Here is a 22059-nt window from a genome sequence, read left to right on the forward strand (position 1 = left end):
ATCATGGCAGTGTCCATAGCTGTGTATACAGCTACAGCGCTGTATACACAGCGATCGAGAAGGCAGGGGAGGTAATAAATCTTCCTTGCCATCTCTGTGGGAGCTCTGGCTGAAGTTATAGTCGGCTCCCAGCTTCAGTAGTTGCACAATCTCCGTGCAGCTACTGTGTTCTGACTGGATGTACCGGTACGTCCTGTCAGAACTAGGCAACCACTATCCGGACGTATATAGTCTATGGGCAGTCCAGAAGTGGTTAAAAAAGGTATCAACTACTGAAGACTCTCAATTTTGATATTTTATATTGCATTTAGAAATTGAGTATGCAGTATCTCAGCCAGTCTATATGCCCTCATCCCTCACTATATAGCCAGTTTCATATACTGCCTAGTTTATTATTGATGTAGATACAAAGGTGTAACTTTGAGCTCCGGGATCCCAATGCAAATTCTGTAAATGGGGCCATACTTACCTTGTGCCATTTAGAATAGTGTTATATTTTATGTAGCAGAGAGAACTTTTGAGTGCCATCAGTGTCCAAGGCGCAGAAGTAACTGCTATCGCTGAACCCTCTATAAATATACCACTGGGTTAGATGCATTAGATGGCTGAGATGAACAAAGTAGAGCACTGTTCGGACCAAAACATACGTGTGCCAAAAAATATGGCACATTATACATTAAATTTGGCGTGTGCTTTCACATACTGTACCCCGCATTCATCCCAAGAAGCAAGGCTACTTAAAGAGAGTGCCTCAGTATTATGCCATGTGACAGTCGTTTTCACATTTTTACACATTCTCCTGTACAGATTTCTATGGGCGCCATGTTTGGGATAAAGTGACATAGGAGCGTTAGAAATTATAGTGGCATCATTTGTTCCTACAATTTGTTTTAGGCTTCTTTCTATTGATCTTATACTTTTCTGTAAATGTTGGCTAATCCAGACAATGCAACAGCTGACAGGTGGAAATACTTTACCATTTTATGTAATAATCGAACCCTCATACTTTATCATACTGTGAGAAAATATAATAACACAATAAGCAACGTAGAGGGTTCTGCTTCTCATTCCATTGCATAAGACCTAATATTGCCTTCTGCATGCAGGACACATTGCTGTGAAATAGCGAGGTGTGGCGTAGGTGAAAGCTTAAAATAATTTGCTTGTTTTCATTCTGTTTGATTTCATTAACACCTGGGTTTGGAGAGACGGGGGAGAGAATAGGTTTTAGCTATAATCTAATGATTAGCACTTCCATTTCCCACAGTATACACAGAGTGTCAGATGTCAGGACAGCTCACAATCTGCTTGCCTCGTCCCCTCAATGCTTATTTCATGAAGGGAGAGTAAAAGGATACATAAATTTATGTCGAAAGAGAAACGCGATACTGCAATTTATGTAATGAAAATGGAAATTGAAACTGAATGCAGTTCCACGGCCAATAATTAGTTATGCTAAAGTAGCCCTCGGAGATTTCACTGGGGATAATATTATCATTTTCAGCCTCTAAAATAATATTTTTTCTGTCCCCCTTCCTTCTGGTATTCGATATATTAGATACAAATATAGGTCCCTTACTGTAAATGTGCACGCCTCTGGAATCGTGAAAAGTAGGAAAAAAGTGATTGTGATGTCCAACTAATATATGCATCCTGTTAGCTACAAACAATAGCAGGTCCTACAAGGCATTGTTCAGTCTCTGCACCATATTCCTCAGCAGGAATGATCTCTGATAGTAAATGCTATAGGTCCTCCATTCTAGGAGAGCAAAAATTCTAGCTGGAAGGAAGGATGTGGCTCCACTAAATTCAAGGATGATATACATGCAATGATATGGGTATGTCTTACTGACAAATAGTTTTCAGGTATACCTGATTTACTTCCATGTATATGTCAGTTGCCTGCCTTGGACGTACCATAGGCGTAGCCACCCAAGGACCAGACGATTGTAGGTTAGGCCATTGTAATTTCTGTGATCAGCTGCTGTTTTCAGGGGAAGTGGGTTCTTCATTTAAGTATTATTATATTATGCTATGCAAATCTATTCTCCAGGATGTAATTAGGAGAACAGTGCCTCTGTATGCTGCCCTCTAGGGACAGCTCCCTTAACATCATGCATGACTCAATTAATAAGCCTACTGACATGATGCGGGGATTATTGCCAAATTAGTATTTCTATTTCAAAAGGAACATATTCCCAGCTATGGACAGCGCTGTTTCGGTCTTTTGGACCTCCTCAGCATAGCGCAGGGATACTAATTTGGCAGAGTGAGATTATTGTGTATGATTATCCCCTGACCCTGGTCTATAGCCCCTCACTCTGTCAAATTAGTATCCCTGCGCTATGCTGAGGAGGTCCAAAAGATCAAAACAGCGCTGTACATAGCTGGGAATCTGTTCCTTTTGGAATAGAAATACTAGTTTGGCAATAAACCCCGCATCATGTCAGTAGGCTTATTAACTGAGTCATGCATGATGTTAAGGGGGCTGTTCCTAGAGGGCAGCATACAGAGGCACTGTTCTCCTAATTACATCCTGGAGAATAGATTTGCATATTTTTTACCCAGAATCCCTACCGGAGCAGGAATGACTTGTAAGTCTCCGTACGCCTATGTAGGCACACACTCTCCCTAATGTGTATGATTATCCCCTGACTCTATATTATGCTAGTGAAATGTGCTATCCACATGATGGGAGAGACACTCCTTGTATCAGCTCTTCATGATGAGATAGAGTCTGTCTTGTAGGAGACCCCTTTTGATCATGTGGCCTATAGAAAGAGGCAGTCCAGGACCAAAAAAAAAAAAAAAAAATTCAAATCCCCCTATTGAGCAAACAAGCTGTTGATATATTTATATTACTGGCAATGTTAATTCAAGTGATTCCGGATCATGTCTGTCAACTTCCTGTTACATCTCTAAAAACTTATCCTTATGAATCTTTCTGGGTCTTGGTACTCAGCCAAGCTATGACTGCAAATGGCCCACCCACAAAAAGTGATGATATGGCAGGAGGAACATGAACATGGTTTTTCTGTTTAGTTTGGGGATTTGAATTGTGATTTGGGATCCTGGTCAAGCTTGGGGCAGAATAGTGGCTCGGTGGTCAGCACTGTTGCCTTTACAGCTCCAGAGTCCTTGGTTTGCAAGGGTTTCCTCCAGGTACTCCATTTCCTAGATTATGAGTTGTACATGGGACACTGACCGACTATGGGGGGAAAATGCTCGTTTCAGGGCTAGGCAACGTTCGATCAAATTATACTTACCAAGTCCACGAGTGAGGGTCGGGCTGGATCCTCCGAGATGTCTTCTCCGTGCAGCGTCCCCGCGGCATCTTCCGGCTGTGAATTCACTCTGCCAGACATCGGGCCTGGGCAGAGCCGACTGCGCATTCCCGCACTACAAGTGGACATGCGCAGTCGGCTCTGCCCAGGCCCGATGCCTGGCAGAGTGAATTCAGAGCCGGGAGACGCCGTGAGGAAGCTGCACAGAGAAGACTTTTAAAGGTAGGAGAAGAACCAGCATTGATTGGCCGACTGTATAGCATTCGGCCAATCAATGCTGGTTCTGCATCGAACTTTTCCATTCGAACAGCGAGTGGTACTCGATCGAGCATGAGTATTTCGAATACCGTAGTATTCGATCGAATACCTACTCGATCGAATACTACTCGCTCATCTCTAGTAATGAATACAAAAAGTTATAAATGAAGTAAAGTACTGTAATAGGAAGGCAGATGGGTCCTCAGTGATGATGTCTTATGGATAAACATTTGTTCTAAAATATATTTCCCATTTTCGACTGTATATAAGAAAATTGCTTTTCAAAATACTTGAGTTAATATAAACCTCTTAAAGGCAATGATTCTAGAAACTATGATGAGTTTATATATATATAGGTCATAATTCATACCAGGATATGAAATATAATCCATTCTTATCATAGAGGAATCCATTTAGTAAACTGATTATATTTTATTTATCTGTAGCAGGAGAACATGGATTAGTCTCCAGACATGGATAAGTAGGTTTTTAATATTTTAGATACAATCAATATTATAAAAACGACTTCACTTAATCTCATAGTAACAAGTATTTTAATATTTTCCTATATTTAAGGTAAAGAGAAAAGGATTATTTCTTGATTAGAAGTCACACAAGAGAACATTATAAACACACTTTAACCCTTTCTACATAGGTGCACCCTGTAATATTGAGGAATATATAGAATGCTCTTGTTTTGTAATGGATGACAAGTTTAGTTTGTGCCCCCACACCAACAAATACGTAAAAGAACATCTGAAAAGACACCATAATAGGGCCCCATACAATGTTATATTTATTGGATGAGGGAAACCAGTGAATTAAAAAAAAATGTCTACAATAAGTCTTTTTTATTTGTTTTCATGACCTGTCATATGTGGAGATAAATGGCAGGCCAGCATTTGTGACCCCCACGCCACGAATGATAACATTGCCATTATAGTTCCTACATCATTGGACTGGAGATTTTTGGAACTGATTCTGAGGCAGATTCTGTCTTAAAGGGATCCAATCATTGGAATCACATTTTTTCTCCCTAACACGTAGGAATAGCCGTAACAAAGGCTATTCTTCTCTTACTTTTAGATGTCTTCTCCGCGACACCGTTCGGTAGAAATCCCGTTTTTCTTCTGTATACAAATGAGTTCTCTCGCAGCACTGGGGGTGGTCCCCAATGCTGCAAAAGAAATCTCCAGTGATTCCTCTATCTTTGTCTGGAACGCCTGTCTCCGTGTCTTCTTCTGTCCTGGGTTTCAATCTTCTAGGCATGCGCAGTCGGCTCTTCCATTGGTCCTTGGGCAGAGCCGACTGCGCATGCGCAGAGCCGACTGGTCATTTTCTTGTGGCCACTGGTGTAAGCGGCCACAAGAAAATGGCCAAGGCCATGCGCAGTCACCTCTGCCCGAGGTCCGATGGAAGAGCCAACTGCGAATGTGTAGAAGTTTGAAACCCAGGACGGAAGAAGACGTGGGAAGAGGTAGCTAATCCCATTCCCACGTTGCAGAAAAGAAATCTGCAATAGAAATACTGCAATTTTCAAAAACGCAAGTGAATTATACCTATGGATGTGATTATACCTATGAAATGCTGGTGTTTTCCATATAGATATAATAAGAACAGAAAGTCCAGAGAGTAAAACTCTCTGGACTTTCTGTGAAAAAGAAAATGTTTTTTTTTTTTTTCTATTATTTTTTGCCTGCAGCTCATTACATGGAGCCTTAAATTTGCTTCAAAAACATCTAAAATTCCAGGTGCCTCCCATTGTCCCATCTCAAAGTTCCTATCCAAATACAGACAGGTATAGGACCTGCTCCATATTTTGATGGTCTTCATGTGCCCATACTTTGATCCGCAGTTGTGGATAAAAAGTATGGTCGTGTGAAGGTGGCCTTACTAGCCAAGTAGCTAACATTCAGCGGGGGGTGGGGGGCTTAAAAGGGTATTCCCATGGCGTTCGCTCACCAGCTTGCTGGCTGTAAATGCAGTTGTCTTCCTGGTTTTTTGCGTGAATTGGTGGGCGGGGTTTCACATGCAAGCTGGCTCCCGAGCACTCAGCTCCCCCTACCCTATATGAGAGCAGGGAGCTATGTCACTTGTCTTGGCTGAGGAGATAAGACCATCCCCAATGTCCATGGTTATGGAAACTCAGTATAAACAATGAACTGAATAAATTAAGGTAGTGGCCAAACAAAGCAGTTTTGATGAAGCAATGTATTTAGGAAAAGTCTTAAATCCACATAAACTAGCAAGCTGGTGAGCGAGCGACATGGGCAGCGCCGCACCTCCCATGAGGCGACCTGAAGCGACCGCTTCAGGCGGCACTATGCCAGAGCCCCGGGGAGGGCGGCATTTTTGCTTACCTAAGCCAGTCCAGGACAAGCTGTCCTGGACTGGCTTAGCGTCACTGTCACCGAGCGGTGGATTGGGGAGGCCCTGTAGACGCAGCGCTGCTCCAGCGGCCTCCCCTCACGCTCAGGCAGAGAGCAGGTCCTCTCCCTTTTTTTTCCCCCAGTGATCACTTCTTTACATCACATACCTTCAGTTCAGAGACCCCATAAATACAGTTATACATGCAGCTAAAATTACCTTTACGTGGAGCAAAGATTTGGTTTGCTACCCTTGTCCTATATCTAAACTCCTGTGCCCTCAGAAACTCCTACACTGCACACCCTTCCCCTAGCTATCCCTGCTAAGGGTAAGTTCACATGGGGTTTTTGGACCGGAACCTGAGGCGGAGGCAGCCTCAGGTTCCGGTCCAAAATCCGGGTAGCTGCGACTGGATACATCCAGTCGTGCACTCTGCTCTGGATTAGAAAAAAAAAAAAAATCCTATTTGTGCACACACATTGGGAACATATCTTCATGGTGGTGTGAGCCAAGATGGAGAGGGAAATGGCAGTGTAAAAGCTGCTGAAATGTAAAGCTGGGACTCAGCTGATGGTTGGGAGGAGACGTAGAACAGGGGGCCTCAAGTTGAGATTTTGCACCAGAGTCCAGGAGAATTTAGATACACCCCTGTGTAAATGTACTTGGAGCTAATATGTAATGTAGATGTTGTCCTGACCTGACTTGTATTATATACCAAACTAGTGCACATCTCTTCACAAGTGTGTGGTTTTAATATGTGTATTTCCATTTTAACTGCATCTAAATACAGCATAGCTGGCTTGTAGCGTTAGATATAGCAGTTAGTCACCGGCATGAGCTGTACAGGAGAAGTAGGGAAAATCCAGTTTCATAATTTTAATGCACAGCTGCGTGGTCCATTACGGTGGATTATTTCTGGTCTGTTGAGTTCTAATGCAGCTAATCTGCAGCTCCAAGCGCTGCGGTGAGCACAGATCCTATAATATAACCATCTGCAAACACATGAACCTAACTTGTTTATGTTTCTTGCAAGCTTCCAGGCCACCCTGCTGAATGCTTACTGCATTTATTTGCGATGTTGATTCCTATTAGATATCATTAGGTACACAATAATTATTATAATTATGTGCAATGCTTAGGCTACCCTGCGAATTAACAATCCCCTTTTATTTCGTAACTCATAATTGCCGTAGCTTCACGTTAAAACAAAATCTAATTAGATTTCAAAAATCTGACTGTTTTTCTGTTTTGAGGAGCAGGAAATATGGAAACAAGAAAATACATCCGTTTTATGGTGAGGATTATTATAACAGGTAGAATTAGATTACATCTCGTATAAAGTAAAATCCCTTTAATTCATCATCAACGCGATCTGGTGATGACAGCAATAGACTTACGCACACGACACACAAGATGACATAGAAAAAACTTCAGCATGACAGTCCAAAATATAATCCTATCAGAAAATTAGCTGCCAGAGTAATCAGAGTAACTCCTTAATATTCTATTCACACAAGCCATTTTGTTTCCACAGTTTATGGAAACCCATAACAGGAAAGGCATGAAAACCATATTGAGAATTTCCATTCATCATATCAAACCCCCCACAAACCCTTGCATATAAATATGCATATGGCCGGGGTCCCACTGTAGAAAAATACACGCTGCAAATTCAAAAACTGTCATGGCTTTGGAAACCACAGCATGTCAATCATACCTATGGACACGCCAGCCGTTTTCCTATAGGTAAAATTGAAGCGCAAATTCTGCAGAGGAAACCTCTGCGAACTTTCTGTGAAAAGCGCTTTGGGGAAAAACCGTAAGACATGGGCCTGCTACGTGGTACTGTATCCTTAAATGGTTTCTCTCTGCTCAATCTTCTACACTTGGTTTTGTAAAATTGCACACTGCATTGTGGTGCCAGATTTAGTATATTTTCTATATTTTTATATGTTGAATAATTTTTTTTTTTACTGTATTTCCAAAAGTGTTAAATTAATAGACAAACATGTCCTAACTGGGTGCCCGATCATACCCATCCACCTTTACTTAGTATGGTCAGTTCATCAAATAAACCTGTGTTTTGAAGGAATTAAAAAAAAAAATGGTGGAAAGCAGGTCTAACAGAGTCCCGATATAGCAATATGAGATTTGGCAAAGGACTGTAAACCAGTTTGGTCTGCTAAGAGCATTAGCCTGATAGACTCCCTGGTCTTCACATTTAAAGGGGCTCTATCAGCAAAATCATGCTGATAGAGCCCCACATATGCGTGAATAGCCTTTAAAAAGGCTATTCAGGCACCGTAAATGTTATATTAAACTACTCCCCAGTTTTAAAATAATACCCTAAAAAAGAATGTGATCTACTTACGCATCGTGCACGCTGGGCGGGCATTCAGGGTGCGCTGTCTTCTTCCTCCACGCCTCCTCTTCCTCCGATGTCCTCTGGTCCCGTCTTCCTCCGGCGCTTGCGAACTGACATTGATTTAAAAAAATGGCCTGGGCGCATGCGCAGTAGCCGTAGTAGAAGCCGCATGCTACTGCGCATGCGCCCAGGCCATTTTTTTAAATCAATGTCAGTTCGCGAGCGCCGGAGGAGGATGGGACCCAAGGACATCGGAGGAAGAGGAGGCGTGGATGGAAGAAGACAGCGCACCCTGAATGCCCGCCCAGCGTGCACGATGCGTAAGTAGATCACATTCTTTTTTAGGGTATTATTTTAAAACTGGGGAGTAGTTTAATATAACATTTACAGTGCCTGACAATTTTACACAAGATAATATAAATAATATGTACCCCCACTAAAATCCGGACAGCCAGGTAAGCAAACAGGTTAAAAATAGAAGCTGGGTAAAAGAAGAAACAAAGGCAGGATGCTATAGGTAACAGAAGGCACACAACCACAGGTTTGTGGCTTTTGCAGAAAGCCCAGGGGAAAACAGGTAGCAGAATATAATAACAGGTATCAGAGGTTAAAAAACAAAAACACAATAGGACTAGCATAAAAATGAGGCAGGCAAAGACTCTGGCTTTAAAACAAGTGAGCACCATGTATACAAACATAATTCAGAACACCAAACAAAGCAAACAGAAATCAGAATAAAACATTATTCATGCATTGATGAACTCAACATATTGCTCAGCCAAAGTGGGACTAAAGACACAGATTTATATAAATGTGGACGCACAGGGATGAGCGGGAGGAAGTTTAGCGGGTGCAACACTAATACAGAAATGGGAGCAGGAACAGAACACAAATGTAGCTAAGAAAGGCAGTATGCCAGCGAACAAAGAGTGCAGGCATTACACTACTCATCAAAACATTCTGGTAGTCTATGGCCATCCTTATACATAACTCACGCAGTCCAGCTGAGTCAGTGGAGAGGAGGCCTTCCATTTTCACAAGATAATTGAATCTCCAAGATTGATTCATGGAAGACTTCTAATGTCATGGAATAATGGTCCTGGCTTAACAAGTACCTCAGTAACTCCTTCTTCAATTCCTTCACAAAACATAATAAATATAGAAAAGCCGCACTGGACTGGCCCACCAGAGTATCAGAGGATCCTCCGATGGCCCGAGACACAATACTGGTTCAGCAAAGGACACCCAAACTTAAAGGCTGCTACAGTCCAACTGCTAGGGGTTGTTGGAGGATGAGCCACCAGAATTATCAAAGATTATCTTTCAAAATAGGTATAATATGTAACAGTCCTACTATTTGTGCAACATTGTTCTTGGTGCTTTACTTGAGGGCCATTCTAGATCAATGGTAATAGTATTGAAAATCTATACCGTTGCAAGAGGACCATAATTATTTTTTCACTGCAAAAGAAGTCAAAGGTAATTTATCAGCATACAAGAATAGTTTCTGACATTTCTCATCAGTAGGGACTTGAGATTTCAAGATTGATTTTAAAATTCGATTTCCAATCATTTTCCATCCGATCTTGATCGTAATCCGATCTTTTCTGATCCCGATCCTCAACGCTAGTTAATGCTTCTCTATGGGAAAAGTTACTTTTAGGGTTGAGCCGATCCTGAGATAACCTCCAATCTTGATCCTGCTGGAAAAGATTGTGTCGGAATTCCAATCGCGATCGTGAAATATACTCAATCGCTGTTCGGAAATCGATCTTTTCCGATCCTGATCGCTGAACCCTACTCATCAGAAATCCTTCTGCCCAATTCCACTTCCCAGAACCTTATCATGTAGTTAAAAAGGGTTTTTCAACTGGAATAAAATAGAGCTTAAAGGCTGCGTTCACACACAGTTTTTTGGTCAGGAATTTGGTCAGGAAACTGACTCAAATTCCTCTTCCAAAAAACTCTTCACCATACAGTCCTACGGTGAGGCGTGTTTAGGAGGAGGAATTTTAGTCAGTTTCCTGACCAAAGAAACCCCATGTGAACGAATAGGGACATTGCTAAGGCAAATCATCAATCCAGTAACTGACTGAACAGGCATCTTTTTTTTTCAGTGGTGTCAGTCACACCCGGAAACGTAGCTCAGTGGGGACCTGGGCACCCTGTGCATGGTGGCGTTGGGGATCATAGATGGAGGGGAGTAAAGATTTTTTGTTAATATGCCTCTATTAAGCCCTATCAACCTTATTTTTGCAGGGATGAAAAACACCTTTAACTTTGAGTTGTAGAAAGCAGGAATTGAAAACTCTTGTGATTTCTCTATTGGCTAGTGTAAAAACTGTAATACTCCAATATTTTTTCAACAGACAATATAAAAAAAAATTCAAAATAAAAGATGATTTCAATAACGTAATTTTCCAATTATATTTTCCCTCTAGGCTAAAGCTTAGCCAGAAAGGGACATTGGATACCGCTGGACTTGTATGTTTTCTCTGTCAATAGGTATTTTTCTGCCTGTTAACAAAGCCAATAGCAATTGACCAATAGAAATAGTAAAGTACATAAATCAAAAGCGTAGTCTTTAAACATAGTCTATTATTCAGTATATACCATACAATACTCATTCACTTTATATATGCTGTATTGTGACCATGTTACAGAACCACAAAAATTATTTGCAATCGATATATAACAAAATACATTTTAGATATTATGAATTTCTTTCACTTATCTATACATGTCCAAAAAATTCACTGTACTGTATCATTCAGTCACTATTTTTTATCTCTAACACACACAATGGGCCTAATTTCATAGCAAGCCAATTGACCTACTAGTACATTTTTGGAGCCACATTGTGATCACTCGCAAGATTTCAAAGATAGTTTAAAGGGGTTCTTCCATTAATGACTCTTATCCCCTATCTACAGGTTAGGTTACAAAGATCAGATTGTTGGTAGAGATGAGCGAGTAGTGTTCGATCGAGTAGGTGTTCGATCGAATACTACGGTATTCGAAATACTCGTACTCGATCGAACACTACTAGCTGTTCGAAGTTTAAGGTTCGATGCAGAACCAGCGTTGATTGGCAGAATGCTATACATTCTGCCAATCAACGCTGGTTCTTCTTTTACCTTTCCGAAGTCTTCTCCGCGCTGCGTCCCCGTGTCTTCTTCCGGGTGGAATTCACTCTGCCTAGGCATCCGGCCTAGGCAGAGCCGACTGCGCATGTGCGGGCATGCCCGCACATACACGCGCATGCGCAGTCGGCTCTGCTCAGGCGTCGGGCCTGGGCAGAGCCGACTGCGCATGCGCGTGCATGCCCGCGCATGCACAGTCGGCTCTGCCTAGGCCCCGATGCCTAGGCAGAGTGAATTCCACCCGGAAGAAGACGCGGGGACCCTGCACCAAGAGAAGACTTCAAGCAGAATCCAGCCGACCGTCACTCGTAGGCTTGGCAAGTATGATTTTATCGAATTTTGCGTACCCCTGAAACGAGCATTTCCCCCCATAGACTATAATGGGGTTCGAAATCCATTCGAACAGTCGAACAGTGTGCGGCTGTTCGAATCGGATTTCGAACCTCGGACATTTTAGTGTTCGCTCATCTCTAATTGTTGGTGGTCTGTTGGACTATGTACCTCTTATGGTTGTTGTTTACTTTTGCTGGAGCTTTGACATGTATACTAGTTCTTTTTCATTCCAGCCAACCACTGACTACGACCTCAACAAGTATAAAGTATGTTCTGTACAACCAGTGACTAGCTGGAGAGGCTAAAAGCTGGTATGGCATGTCACAATCCCAACCAATGTTATCAGTGGGTCAGTGGTGCTCAATGGCAGTGAATTGGAAGCTTGGAACTGCCTTTTCTTGATAATAAATGCTGAAGACACTTTAAAATCAAAAATCACCAAAAATATTTTAAAAACTATGTTTAAAGTTCAAAATCTTAATCTGTTTAATATCTATATTTTTAGACAAAGTCTAAACTCAAGCAGTTTTTACTCTGGCCACTAAGCCTAAAGATATCCTCACTTTGTGCTCTCTAGGATTTTTTTCGCAGCAGTTACCCCATTAACACATATAGACACAGCTCATCTATATCTCTTAACTGCACAATGCCCTCTCTGCAGGTCACAGAACATGTCTAGATAGTTATAGTTCTCCGGACTACAGACCTCTTTAAACATTTTCAGACTATTGTGTAATATTATGTCGCACTGAGTAAATACAGTCCTATGAAAAAGTTTGGGCACCCCTATTAATCGTAATCATTTTTTGTTCTAAATATTTTGGTGTTTGCAACAGCCATTTCAGTTTGATATATCTAATAACTGATGGACACAGTAATATTTCAGGATTGAAATGAGGTTTATTGTACTAACAGAAAATGTGCAATATGCATTAAACCAAAATTTGACCGGTGCAAAAGTATGGGCACCCTTATCATTTTATTGATTTGAATTCCCCTAACTACTTTTTACTGACTTACTGAAGCACAAAATTGGTTTTGTAACCTCAGTGAGCTTTGAACTTCATAGCCAGATGTATCCAATCATAAGAAAAGGTATTTAAGGTGGCCAATTGCAAGTTGATCTCCTATTTGAATCTCCTCTGAAGAGTGGCATCATGGGCTACTCAAAACAACTCTCAAATGATCTGAAAACAAAGATTGTTCAACATAGTTGTTCAGGGGAAGGATACAAAAAGTTGTCTCAGAGATTTAACCTGTCAGTTTCCACTGTGAGGAACATAGTAAGGAAATGGAAGAGCACAGGGACAGTTCTTGTTAAGCCCAGAAGTGGCAGGCCAAGAAAAATATCAGAAAGGCAGAGAAGAAGAATGGTGAGAACAGTCAAGGACAATCCACAGACCACCTCCAAAGAGCTGCAGCATCATCTTGCTGCAGATGGTGTCACTGTGCATCGGTCAACTATACAGCGCACTTTGCACAAATAGAAGCTGTATGGGAGAGTGATGAGAAAGAAGCCGTTTCTGCACGTACGCCACAAATAGAGTTGCCTGAGGTATGAAAAAGCACATTTGGACAAGGCAGCTTCATTTTGGAAACAAAAATTGAGTTGTTTGGTTATAAAAAAAGGCGTTATGCATGGCGTCCAAAAAGAAACAGCATTCCAAGAAAAACACATGCTACCCACTGTAAAATTTGGTGGAGGTTCCATCATGCTTTGGGGCTGTGTGGCCAATGCCGGCATCGGGAATCTTGTTAAAGTTGAGAGTTGCATGGATTCCACTCAGTATCAGCAGATTCTTGAGAATAATGTTCAAGAATCAGTGACGAAGTTGAAGTTACGCCGGGGATGGATATTTCAGCAAGACAATGATCCAAAACACTGCTCCAAATCAACTCAGGCATTCATGCAGAGGAACAATTACAATGTTCTGGAATGGCCATCCCAGTCCCCAGACCTGAATATCATTGAACATCTGTGGGATGATTTGAAGCGGGCTGTCCATGCTCGGCGACCATCTAACTTAACTGAACTTGAATTGTTTGTCCAAAATACCTTTATCCAGGATCCAGGAACTGATTAAAAGCTACAGGAAGCGACTAGAGGCTGTTATCTTTGCAAAAGGAGGATGTACTAAATATTAATGTCACTTTTCTGTTGAGGTGCCCATACTTTTACACCGGTCAAATTTTGGTTTAATGCATATTGCGCATTTTCTGTTAGTACAATAAACCTCATTTCAATCCTGAAATATTACTGTGTCCATCAGTTATTAGATATATCAAACTGAAATGGCTGTTGCAAATACCAAAATATTTAGAACTAAAAATGATTAAGATTAATAGGGGTGCCCAAACTTTTTCATAGGACTGTATAGTTAATAGAGATGAGCGAACAGTGTTCTATCGAACTCATGTTCGATCGGATATTAGGCTGTTCGGCATGTTCGAATCGAATCGAACACCGCGTGGTAAAGTGCGCCATTACTCGATTCCCCTCCCACCTTCCCTGGCGCCTTTTTTGCTCCAATAACAGCGCAGGGTAGGTGGGACAGGAACTACGACACCGGTGACGTTGAAAAAAGTAGGCAAAACCCATTGGCTGCCGAAAACATGTGACCTCTAATTTAAAAGAACAGCGCCGCCCAGCTTCGCGTCATTCTGAGCTTGCAATTCACCGGGGACGGAGGTTTCCGTCCAGTTAGCTAGGGCTTAGATTCTGGGTAGGCAGGGACAGGCTAGGATAGGAAGGAGAAGACAACCAACAGCTCTTGTAAGAGCTAAATTCCAGGGAGAAGCTTGTCAGTGTAACGTGGCACTGACGGGCTCAATCGCCGCAACCCAGCTTTCCCAGGATCCTGAATGGAATACACTGACAGTGTATTCCCGTATACCCTATATATACCCCCGATACCCGTTCCAACGGTGTGCCCCCCCACCTTCACCCCAGAAATACACTGCAAGTCCCCTAGCAATAGAATTGGGGCTATATACACCCACTATTTTTGCTACTGCCATATAGTGCCATTGTCTGACTGGGAATTCAAAGAATATATTGGGGTTACATATCACTTCAATTCCAGGGAGAAGCTTGTCAGTGTAACATGGCACTGACGGGCTCAATCGCCGCAACCCAGCTTTCCCAGGATCCTGAATGGAATACACTGACAGTGTATTCCCGTATACCCCATATATACACCCCAAATCCCCGTTCCAACGGTGTGCCCCCCCACCTTCACCTCAGAAATACCCTGCAAGTCCCCTAGCAATAGAATTGGGGCTATATACACCCACAATTTTTGCTACTGGTATATAGTGCCATTGTCTGACTGGGAATTCAAAGAATATATTGGGGTTACGTGCACCCACAATTTTTGCTACTGGTATATAGTGCCATTGTCTGACTGGGAATTCAAAGAATATATTGGGGTTACGTGCACCCACAATTTTTGCTACTGGTATATAGTGCCATTGTCTGACTGGGAATTCAAAGAATATATTGGGGTTACGTGCACCCACAATTTTTGCTACTGGTATATAGTGCCATTGTCTGACTGGGAATTCAAAGAATATATTGGGGTTACGTGCACCCACAATTTTTGCCACTGGTATATAGTGCCATTGTCTGACTGGGAATTCAAAGAATATATTGGGGTTACGTGCACCCACAATTTTTGCTACTGGTATATAGTGCCATTGTCTGACTGGGAATTCAAAGAATATATTGGGGTTACGTGCACCCACAATTTTTGCTACTGGTATATAGTGCCATTGTCTCACTGGGAATTCAAAGAATATATTGGGGTTATGTGCACCCACAATTTTTGCTACTGCTATATAGTGCCAGTTTCTGACTGGGAATTCAAAGAATATATTGGGGTTACGTGCACCCACAATTTTTGCTACTGGTATATAGTGCCATTGTCTGACTGGGAATTCAAAGAATATATTGGGGTTACGTGCATCCACAATTTTTGCTACTGGTATATAGTGCCATTGTCTCACTGGGAATTCAAAGAATATATTGGGGTTACGTGCACCCACAATTTTTGCTACTGGTATATAGTGCCATTGTCTCACTGGGAATTCAAAGAATATATTGGGGTTACGTGCACCCACAATTTTTGCTACTGGTATATAGTGCCATTGTCTGACTGGGAAGTCAAAGAATATATTGGGGTTACGTGCACCCACAATTTTTGCTACTGGTATATAGTGCCATTGTCTGACTGTGAATTCAAAGAATATATTGGGGTTACAAATACCCTCATTTCTTGCTACTGCCATATAGTGCCAGTTTCTGACTGGTAATTCAAAGAATATATTGGTGTTACGTGCACCCACAATTTTTGCTACTGGTATACAGTGCCATTGTCTGACTGGGAATTCAAAGAATATATTGGGGTTACGTGCACCCACAATTTTTGCTACTGGTATATAGTGCCATTGTCTCACTGGGAATTCAAAGAATATATTGGGGTTACGTGCACCCACAATTTTTGCTACTGGTATATAGTGCCATTGTCTCACTGGGAATTCAAAGAATATATTGGGGTTATGTGCACCCACAATTTTTGCTACTGCTATATAGTGCCAGTTTCTGACTGGGAATTCAAAGAATATATTGGGGTTACGTGCACCCACAATTTTTGCTACTGGTATATAGTGCCATTGTCTCACTGGGAATTCAAAGAATATATTGGGGTTACAAATACCCTCATTTCTTGCTACTGCCATATAGTGCCAGTTTCTGACTGGTAATTCAAAGAATATATTGGTGTTACGTGCACCCACAATTTTTGCTACTGGTATATAGTGCCGTTGTCTGACTGGGAATTCAAAGAATATATTGGGGTAACGTGCACCCACAATTTTTGCTACTGGTATATAGTGCCATTGTCTCACTGGGAATTCAAAGAATATATTGGGTTTACAAATACCCTCATTTCTTGCTACTGCCATATAGTGCCAGTTTCTGACTGGTAATTCAAAGAATATATTGGGGTTACGTGCACCCACAATTTTTGCTACTGGTATATAGTGCCATTGTCTCACTGGGAATTCAAAGAATATATTGGGGTTACAAATACCCTCATTTCTTGCTACTGCCATATAGTGCCAGTTTCTGACTGGTAATTCAAAGAATATATTGGTGTTACGTGCACCCACAATTTTTGCTACTGGTATATAGTGCCATTGTCTCACTGGGAATTCAAAGAATATATTGGGGTTACAAATACCCTCATTTCTTGCTACTGCCATGTAGTGCCAGTTTCTGACTGGTAATTCAAAGAATATATTGGGGTAACGTGCACCCACAATTTTTGCTACTGGTATATAGTGCCATTGTCTGACTGGGAATTCAAAGAATATATTGGGGTTACAAATACCCTCATTTCTTGCTACTGCCATATAGTGCCAGTTTCTGACTGGTAATTCAAAGAATATATTGGGGTAACGTGCACCCACAATTTTTGCTACTGGTATATAGTGCCATTGTCTCACTGTGAATTCAAAGAATATATTGGGGTTACAAATACCCTCATTCTTACTACTGCAATATAGTGCCAGTTTCTGACTGGTAATTCAAAGAATATATTGGGGTAACGTGCACCCACAATTTTTACTACTGGTATATAGTGCCATTGTCTGACTGGGAATTCAAAGAATATATTGGGGTTACGTGCACCCACAATTTTTGCTACTGGTATATAGTGCCATTGTCTGACTGGGAATTCAAAGAATATATTGGGGTTACGTGCACCCACAATTTTTGCTACTGGTATATAGTGCCAGTTTCTGACTGGGAATTCAAAGAATATATTGGGGTTACGTGCACCCACAATTTTTGCTACTAGTATATAGTGCCATTGTCTGACTGGGAATTCAAAGAATATATTGGGGTTACGTGCACCCACAATTTTTGCTACTGGTATATAGTGCCATTGTCTGACTGGGAATTCAAAGAATATATTGGGGTTACGTGCACCCACAATTTTTGCTACTGGTATATAGTGCCAGTTTCTGACTGGGAATTCAAAGAATATATTGGGGTTATGTGCACCCACAATTTTTGCTACTGGTATATAGTGCCATTGTCTGACTGGGAATTCAAAGAATACATTGGGGTTACGTACACCCACAATTTTTGCTACTGGTACAGTCCTATGAAAAAGTTTGGGCACCCCTATTAATCTTAATCATTTTTTGTTCTAAATATTTTGGTGTTTGCAACAGCCATTTCAGTTTGATATATCTAATAACTGATGGACACAGTAATATTTCAGGATTGAAATGAGGTTTATTGTACTAACAGAAAATGTGCAATATGCATTAAACCAAAATTTGACCGGTGCAAAAGTATGGGCACCCTTATCATTTTATTGATTTGAATTCCCCTAACTACTTTTTACTGACTTACTGAAGCACAAAATTGGTTTTGTAACCTCAGTGAGCTTTGAACTTCATAGCCAGATGTATCCAATCATAAGAAAAGGTATTTAAGGTGGCCAATTGCAAGTTGATCTCCTATTTGAATCTCCTCTGAAGAGTGGCATCATGGGCTACTCAAAACAACTCTCAAATGATCTGAAAACAAAGATTGTTCAACATAGTTGTTCAGGGGAAGGATACAAAAAGTTGTCTCAGAGATTTAACCTGTCAGTTTCCACTGTGAGGAACATAGTAAGGAAATGGAAGACCACAGGGACAGTTCTTGTTAAGCCCAGAAGTGGCAGGCCAAGAAAAATATCAGAAAGGCAGAGAAGAAGAATGGTGAGAACAGTCAAGGACAATCCACAGACCACCTCCAAAGAGCTGCAGCATCATCTTGCTGCAGATGGTGTCACTGTGCATCGGTCAGCAATACAGCGCACTTTGCACAAATAGAAGCTGTATGGGAGAGTGATGAGAAAGAAGCCGTTTCTGCACGTACGCCACAAATAGAGTTGCCTGAGGTATGAAAAAGCACATTTGGACTAGGCAGCTTCATTTTGGAAACAAAAATTGAGTTGTTTGGTTATAAAAAAAAAAGGCGTTATGCATGGCGTCCAAAAAGAAACAGCATTCCAAGAAAAACACATGCTACCCACTGTAAAATTTGGTGGAGGTTCCATCATGCTTTGGGGCTGTGTGGCCAATGCCGGCATCGGGAATCTTGTTAAAGTTGAGGGTCTCATGGATTCCACTCAGTATCAGCAGATTCTTGAGAATAATGTTCAAGAATCAGTGACGAAGTTGAAGTTACGCCGGGGATGGATATTTCAGCAAGACAATGATCCAAAACACCACTCCAAATCCTCAGGCATTCATGCAGAGGAACAATTACAATGTTCTGAAATGGCCATCCCAGTCCCCAGACCTGAATATCATTGAACATCTGTGGGATGATTTGAAGCGGGCTGTCCATGCTCGGCGACCATCTAACTTAACTGAACTTGAATTGTTTGTCCAAAATACCTTTATCCAGGATCCAGGAACTGATTAAAAGCTACAGGAAGCGACTAGAGGCTGTTATCTTTGCAAAAGGAGGATCTACTAAATATTAATGTCACTTTTCTGTTGAGGTGCCCATACTTTTGCACCGGTCAAATTTTGGTTTAATGCATATTGCACATTTTCTGTTAGTACAATAAACCTCATTTCAATCCTGAAATATTACTGTGTCCATCAGTTATTAGATATATCAAACTGAAATGGCTGCTGCAAACACCAAAATATTTAGAACTAAAAATGATTAAGATTAATAGGGGTGCCCAAACTTTTTCATAGGACTGTATATAGTGCCAGTTTCTGACTGGGAATTCAAAGAATATATTGGGGTTACGTGCACCCACAATTTTTGCTACTAGTATATAGTGCCATTGTCTGACTGGGAATTCAAAGAATATATTGGGGTTACGTGCACCCACAATTTTTGCTACTGGTATATAGTGCCAGTTTCTGAGTGGAAATTCCCCAAATAATTTGGGGATTCATTCACTCTACATCTCAGGCTCTTGCCATATTCACCCAGGTTGTCAGTGCTGCACCAGCTCGTTCCCAGACAGCTCGGCCCGAAAAACACATTACCTATATAGAGGATTTGGACAATGAAGACAACATGTTCTAAATCTAATGTCTGCACCTTCTCCAGAATTAAAATAAAGGCAGCGTTTAACTTTGAAATAGCACTGCACAAAGGAAGATCTCAGCTTGTCTCATGACATTTTACTAAAAAGTGTCATTTGTGTATCTTAATTTAAATATAGTTGTATAAGCTTTTTGGGTTTTAGGCACTGCCAAGTTATTTATTACCACCCGCTCCCTTATAATGATGATGACGCCAAAGTCACTGTGGGTGTTCAGAGCTCACAGCTTCGGTTGACATTTGTCTTGCTCTCTGTCGGTACCAGCTGTCTTTTTGGATACCATAAAGTTATGTTGACTTTATTTACAGCTATAGAAGCTTTAGCCAGGTTGTGACGGTGTGTAACCCTAACAACACTAAGTGGGATACACATTAATAGTCAGGCTATGTACGCTAAACGTATCACTGAAGTAGTTTTTTTTCCCTCTCCCCTAATATAAGAAAGGAACAGACATTAGACCTAGACCGGGGTTCGAGGCTTGTAAAAATCCAGTATTTGTTCTTCATGATGTGAAATATGTGTTGAAAAGCAACCCAAGATGAAGTCAGCCATGTGTGCCAGTGTGTTACTTGGCATGCCTTTGCTGGCCCCAACTGTAAGGGTCACTCTCCATTTCCTCCATTTTCCACTCCCCTTCACACCATTTGTGGTGAAGCAATGGGATGCACTGAAGTGCACCCTCTAGCCTCGTGTGGGACAGGGACATCAGATGCCACTCCAACCCCCTCGTCTTCCTCCGCCAGCCAACGGTGCGAAGATGAGAGGAGTGTCCTCTGAATGTTTTCTGCCTAGCAGAGGCTAGTTCTCACTTACGAAAATGGCCCCACTTTGACCTGTATATCAGGCACAATGGTGTAGGTTTCAAAGAAACATGGCACAAACAAGTTGAAAAACGTGGGCCATGCGTGGACCGTGTTTGAGTCTGGCAAGCTCCAGATCTGCTACCAGGTTCCAGCCATTATCACAGGCACAAAAATGCCAGGCCCCAGGTGTAGCAGGGAAAAAAAATGCCATCTCAGCCAGGATGGCATCCCTGACCTCGGAGGCACTGTGCTGTCTGTCCCCCAAGCTGATCAGTTTCAGCACGGCCTGCTGACATCTCCCCACGCCAGTGTTACAGTGTTTGCCGCTAGTAGCTGGGGTGGAGGTTGCAGCATCGTAGGGTTTCAGTCTACTCCTGCCATGAATTTTGGCCTGGGAGAGGAGATAGGCCACCCCAGTTTGCACCCGGGGAACAGACTCCACCACATTCACCCTGCCTGTCATTAAAGATAAGCACTGCAGCATCCCTGACCACAGGCGCTTGTCCATGTGTCGGTGGTCAAGTGGACCTTGCAGCAAAGCGCAGAGCTCTGGGCCCGACTGATGTTATGGGACACATGCAGGCGCAAGGCAGGGACAGCACACCAAGAGAAGTAGTAACGGCTAGGCCCAGCATAGGGAGGTGCCCCAGCTGCCATCTGCTGACGGAAGGCCTGGGTATCCAGAAGCATAAACAAACACCAACATCTCCAGGGCCAGCAGTTTATCGATGAGGCTGTTAAAGGCTTGGGCATGGGGGTGGGTTGTGTTGTACTTCTGCCTGCAATGAAAAGCTTGGGAAATGTGGAGTGGCTGGGAAGAGGCGCATGATGGTGCAGGCCAAAAGGGCGCATGAGGGTGAACTCCCCAATGTGTCAGAGATAGGTGTGTAGGTGTCCTTGCATCATATACTTGCACCATATTTGGCTTTGGAAGTTAATTTTGTGCCAAAAAGTGGTTAAGACAGCGATCCCTCAGCTACTCCCGTTACACTGTCTATTGAGGTTACCATCTGTGGAAGTGGACCACCACTTGTAAGATCCCAAAGGAAGCAGGCAAGAGATGTGCAGTGCAGAAAAAAAGATGAGAAAATAAGTGTAGGCTGTAGAGCACAGAGGGATCGGAGAGGACAGAGCTGGTGTCGGCCAGGTATTCCCACAACATGCGCCTATACTTGTCCCTCCTGGTGACACTAGGCCCCTGAGTGGCAGTAATTTGTCCAGGGGGGCCATTAACGTGTTCCAGACCTAGGAATAAGTCTTCCAACAGGGTAGAGTTTTGCATGCCTTTGCTTCTACCCACTGTTTTTGCTGCTTAGCTTCCCTCCACATCTACCGCATTTTACGGACTATAAGGCGCACTGGACTATAAGCCGCATT

The sequence above is a fragment of the Leptodactylus fuscus genome, chromosome 7 (assembly GCF_031893055.1).
Source record: "Leptodactylus fuscus isolate aLepFus1 chromosome 7, aLepFus1.hap2, whole genome shotgun sequence".
Lineage (NCBI taxonomy): Eukaryota > Metazoa > Chordata > Amphibia > Anura > Leptodactylidae > Leptodactylus > Leptodactylus fuscus.